The sequence below is a fragment of the Cibotium barometz genome, chromosome 13 (genome assembly GCF_041138505.1).
Source record: "Cibotium barometz isolate CiBa-2024 chromosome 13, ASM4113850v1, whole genome shotgun sequence".
NCBI classification, from domain to species: domain Eukaryota; kingdom Viridiplantae; phylum Streptophyta; class Polypodiopsida; order Cyatheales; family Cibotiaceae; genus Cibotium; species Cibotium barometz.
Genome location: NC_141058.1, coordinates 18,561,579 through 18,567,578, shown reverse-complemented (window position 1 = coordinate 18,567,578; position 6,000 = coordinate 18,561,579).

The window sequence follows — 6,000 nt, the reverse complement described above, 5'->3', positions numbered from 1 at the left end:
GTTTGATATACAAAAGGTAAAGAACCTGTGAGAAGAATGCCAACTTAGAGCCCCTTGTGCATAAGATACCTCACTTTTTGCCAGAGAAGAAGACAAAACCATTCAAAGTGTCAATAAAATAGTAGACCATCGAAAATGCATACATCAATCTCTCATGCTAGGAACCGCCGAACGCCGAAAGAGTTTGTAAGAATGGAGTGCTTGAAGGGCTTGTTTGCACTGGAGAAAGGGGGCACTCTTAACCATTTACACTTTTAGATGGTGGTAACTCTTATGGCTCCATCACTCATAAGCACTGTGGCAAAGCCATCAAACGGTATTTGGACTGGGAGTTCTTCAAACCAGAGGGCGGTATGGTAATGTGTAGAGGTATAAGGGAAATAAAAATGCATATGTTTGAAGATATGGTAGGGTACTGCTTGAAAGACTTGTAGACTTGCACAAGCCGCATTTTAAGTTCTTCTCGCATAATATCTCCAATAAGGAGATAACAACAGGATATCAACTGAATGCTCTTATGGATAGGCTGATTTGAAGAACAAAGTGTGTTTGTCGCCTGTTAATCTATTTGAGTGGGCTTATGTATTCATGGATAATTACATAGCTAACAAGCTTGGTGCATCACTCTAGAGCACGCTCCTGAGAATGGTATGTATAGAAAAAGATTACCCAGCGGCATCATGAATGATTACAAAGACTAGAAATGGCATGATTAGGATGAGATCTTCCGCAATTTGGAAAGTCATGAACCTTCCTCACCTCACCCAGTGCATAGACATAGAAGAAATCTTCTTCGTGGAGGCTCCCACTGTGAGATACTTTAATCCAGTGTATGCACAATCCAACATACAAGAAGACAAAGATGACAGAAGTGAAGATGGTGATCGAGCATGGAGTCATGAAAAAGTGCTTGATAACCATATTGCACAACTCGAGAGTCATGCCAACCCTATTGTCACTGACGATTCTCACGATAGAGCTTCAATTCTTCTTCTTCTGCATAAATAAGAGCTTACATACCTATAAGTTAAGCCTTTAAGGCTATGGACTATCCTTCTTGCATTTTCTCTCTATCACGGGATGACTATAGATAAAGAAGAGCCTACATATGGGTAATGTTGGCAAATCATAGGATGCTCAACCATGGAGCTATGGAGGATGAAATCTCTCCATGGTTGTGGAGTGTCACGAAGAGAGATAAGAGGCAGCTTGAGCACATAAAAGAGAGCAAGTTGGGCAAAACATAAGGTGATTGTATTATGAATGAGATGATAATGAAGCACCAAATACAACACCCTTTTTATAGGCATCAAATCTATCTTTTGACTCTAACTAAGAGGTTGTTTACACTCAGTTGGCTATAGACCTAATGATCGGATGCCCATATCCCCAATGTCACATGGTATTTTGGTGTATTTCTAACACTCTTCCTCAAGAAAATATCCATGGCTACTATGATGTCAATGCTAGCTCTAGTTACTATTTACATCATTGTTTATGATGGCCATCCAAGTGCCCATCGATCTTACTCATGGTGGTTTATAACGATGACAAATGTTAGACTTCTAATTATGATTACAATTCACTCAGGATAGATGGGTGACCATAGGCGGGTTGGCCCTTGGTTGGTTTAGGAAGCCACCTATGCCTTTTATAACATCAAGGCTTTTCAACAAACCCAAAATGTCCAAAAAGATTCAAATTTTGGGGGGACGACCCGGGCAGAGAACCCTTGGCTCAACATAAAATATAATTTAGAAATAAAAGGAGAGTCCCTTTAGAAATAAAAGGAGAGTCCCTTTATTTTTTCTATTTTGAAATCCATGTAGGTAATAATAAATACTTCTTGAAGATGAAGATCTTCTGAATGTAGCTCTTAATCTTATTTATGTCGATGTAGATCTTTATGTAGATGTAGCACTTGGTCTGCTTCATCCTTGATTTCATTGTGTAATGAAATCCATGTAGGCAAAGATGGATCATATTCTCAGTGTGTTCATAAAGCCTTATCAACACCCAGTGTCTTTCCCTTGTACAATTGATTTGTGAGCATGATAGATGATTAACATATAGTATTCAAACTCAAAATTCCCATTATCCCAAACAATGCTAATATAGATTTATACCCGGTTTTGGATTAAAAAATTGATCACTTAAGGGGAAAATGTGATGTGATGATTTACAGAGGTTTAGCAACACTTGAATTTGAGATATGAACCAATAATGGCCCTAAAAACCTTAGATGATCAGTACTAATCAAGTCATTAGTAAAAGTAATTTTTTGTTAATTGAGCATGTGAAGAAGAGAGAGCAGAGGAAGATTGAGCACACAAAAGAGAGCAAGTTGGGCACAACACAAGGTTATTGTATTATGAATGAGATGATAATGAAGCACTAAGTACAATACCCTTTTATAGGCATCAAACCCTATCTTTTGACTCTAACTAAGATGTTGTTCACACCTAGAATGTTCACACCAAGTTGGTTATAGACCTAATGACCGGATGCCCATATCCCCAATGTCCATGGTATTTTGGTGTATTTCTAATAGGTAAGTTCAGTCCTTCAGGCTATGGATACTGGCGGTAGAGCTTCAATTCTTCTTCTTGTGCATAAAGAAGAATATGCATATGGGTAAGTTCAACCGTTAAAGCTATGGACTGTCCTTTCTGCATTTTCTCTCTACCACAGGCCCACATGTTTCTATTTCCTAGTATGTACCACATGAGTATGTTCTTCTTATAAAGCATTGGAAGAATGGGTATGTACCACATGAGTATGTTCTTCTTATAAAGCATTGGAAGAATGCATATCTTCAATATTCACTATACGAATGTCCATAGTGTTCTATGTGTAGAGATATATAGTGTTCGTGGCATCTTCAATATTCATCATATACGGATGTCCATAGTGTTCTATGTGTAGAGATATCTAGTGTTCGTGTGGCTAGCTGTATGCTCTGATATACCAATGAAATTCCACTCGTCAGTGTATGCTAATCAATACAATTAAATACACTAAGATTTAATGGACAACAAACACAATGCAAGATGTAATTTGCTGAATTGACAAGAAGTGCACAATGAGCCAGAACGACTGGCCCCTCAAATAGTGTATATTTATCTTGGGAGAATCAAGTACATAGTGTCATGGGAATTTTTGACCAGATTTCCATACCAATGCATTTGAATACAGTATTATAAACAATATGGTTATCGATGAAGATCATTAACTCACACTACTCTCTCAAGTGTCCATGTTTCCTACCATCTACTCTCTATTGTTCCAGCCACACATGATAGACACAATCATTAAGAAAAAGCACGTGGGACAAGAGAACACTATACAGGGTATGTGAACATGGAGTCCTGCTCCTCCCTCCTACTACTTGCTTTCATAATTAAGCATTAAATCTTACTAATTGCAAGTAGAGTTGATGTCAATGGAAGTCTTTGCGAGATGGAAGTTGAAATCTTCAATTTGTCACAATCCTTCATGTGACAAAAGTCTTGAAGTGGTTGCAACAGTGAACCTTGCGAAAGCTTTCCCTATAGTTCAACTTGACAAAGGAAGGTTAAAATCAGGGTTTTTAGCTAAAAGACCAAAAATTACAATAGCAAAAAGGATTGTTTTGCTAAATTTCAACCATTGGGAGTGTGTAGAGAGTGAATATAGCTTGGAAACATTCTCGAAAGCTTGATTGAGGGCTTTCCTCCTAGGAGCCATAACAGATAGTAGTAACAGAGGTCACATATCAAAGACATCATGAACTCTCATTATATAAGCAACACATAGTCCAAAAAAAGACAGGTATGGCAAACGTGACAATCCATAACCTGCCATGGCATAGAAATGCTCCAAAAGCACAAATTGTCTAGAAAGACAATGTTCATAAGTACTTCACGTAAAGAGAACTCAAGAAACAGCATAATCTCAGAAGCATACAAAAAAACCAATGAGGAAATGACATGTAGAGACATGGAGAAGCTGCAATATCCAAAAAAAACTAAAGAGCACATCAAACACAATCGTGTCACGAGAATCCCAAAGAAGAAAGAAACAACACACAATACCTACAGGGGAACACACATGACAATCTAGGTTCCAGAGGACGTAAATTAAGATCCATGCTGAGTAAACGTGCCAAGTTACCATTGATAAAGAGCAGCAAACCAAGAGCATGCAAATCGGCAAATGATAATGACCACGGACATGTGAAATTGTAGGAACGTCCAAAAAAAGAAAACGATGCCACCACCACCAACGGTGCCACCACTAGGAGCATGTGAATTAGGAAGAAACACATCTGAGTCCAACTTCAATTGGAGGAAGAACAACGAAATCACAATAACAACAATGGTGCCACCACCAAGAGAAGCATGCAAATGGCAAAGATACACGTGTCATTGCCTCCACATGTGTCAACACTTGCAAACTGAAGCCATCATGAACTTGAGAGAAAGTGAATCTTAGACCTAATTAATTAATGCGAAAAAACATTGGGGGTGCTTATTGAAAGCCCTATCAAGGGCACTATAATTGCTCGTGAGAGAGAATATTGGTTGAAAGTAATATTAAAACTAAAAGCCCATATTTACAGCACTGGATTGACTTACAAAAGCTCCACAAAAAGTACTTGTATCCCAAGACTACTCCAAATCATACTTATTACAATTCAGTAGTTTGCAAAGAAAATCCCATCTTTCATCCTCCCAAACAAATGAAGATTGACTGTAGGAGACATGGTAACTCAACTGCATACAAGCTATCATCATGGGCTCAGTGGATAAAACCTTTAGAGGGGGGGGGAGCCTTTCCTATACATACTTACTTGTCCAAACCTTAATCAAAGGTCTAGTTCCCAAAGGATTTTCCACGAAGGTCACAAATGTATATACAGGGTGTTTTTCCATCTTTTGGTCTTGGGTCCAAAACTTGGGAAGCTTGGTCTTCACATGTTCAGCTAGGCAAACCTGCGAAATATCATAAGTTAGGAATTCCTAGTATGTACCAAAGTCTATTGCATTGCAAATCATTTGATCCCATCTTGTAGGGATTGTATTGCCTGAAGTGTGTTAGCATCATTCAACTTGTTAACACTAGTTTGGTACCAAAATAAGATACTTGAGTGTCCTTTTTTGGGGGTTGCGAAAAAAAATCAAACTCCTAATGTAGGCTTTAAAAACCAAAATGCTTCATTGGGCATGTAGAACATAATCCTATGCTTATGTAAAAAATGCTAAACATATAAAATGCCTTTTTATTTGAAAGTACATAAGCAACAAAGTAGCATATGTCTTGAAAATGAACATTTTTCAGGATTTTTCCAAATATGCAAGCATCATTCTCTCAAAAAACAAATCCAATGATATCAATAGCATTTTTCCCAAGATATTTTGATAGCATACATCAGTCCAAGGAGGTAGACGTTCACCAAAAAAATCATTTTCCTTTCCTAGAATTTTTTCCAAAAAAGTTGCATAAAATCAGCAAAAGTAACGCGTATTATCAAAACTCAATCACGCCACTAAAAAATAATGTAGCCCTATCAATGAGAATGTTGATTATTGGTTTTCATGCTTGAGATGAGATAAATAAGCCATAATTTGATGTGTATGACACTAACTTAGCCTCCACTTAAGTAGGTTCTTATCGCCCAGTCCTAAAAAATTTATAAAAAATAAAAATATAAAATTTGATCATCTTTTATCAAAAACTAATCATAACTATGCTTGCACAAGTAGTCTACACCTATATTTACAACAAATAATGCACTTACACAACTTTCTTCTTTGATGAAAATCAAAATTAGGTTCATAATTAGACATTTTATGTATTAAAAACAGGTTGCGCAAAAGGCCATGTATGAGAAGAGGTCCAAAAAGTGGCTCTAAAGTTTTGGAAAATTCAAAACAAAGTAGTATTTACCCTATATTACATGGGTGCACCTCAAGTTTTACATTATTAGCTTGCATATGGAAGGAGAAAAATTTATGCTCC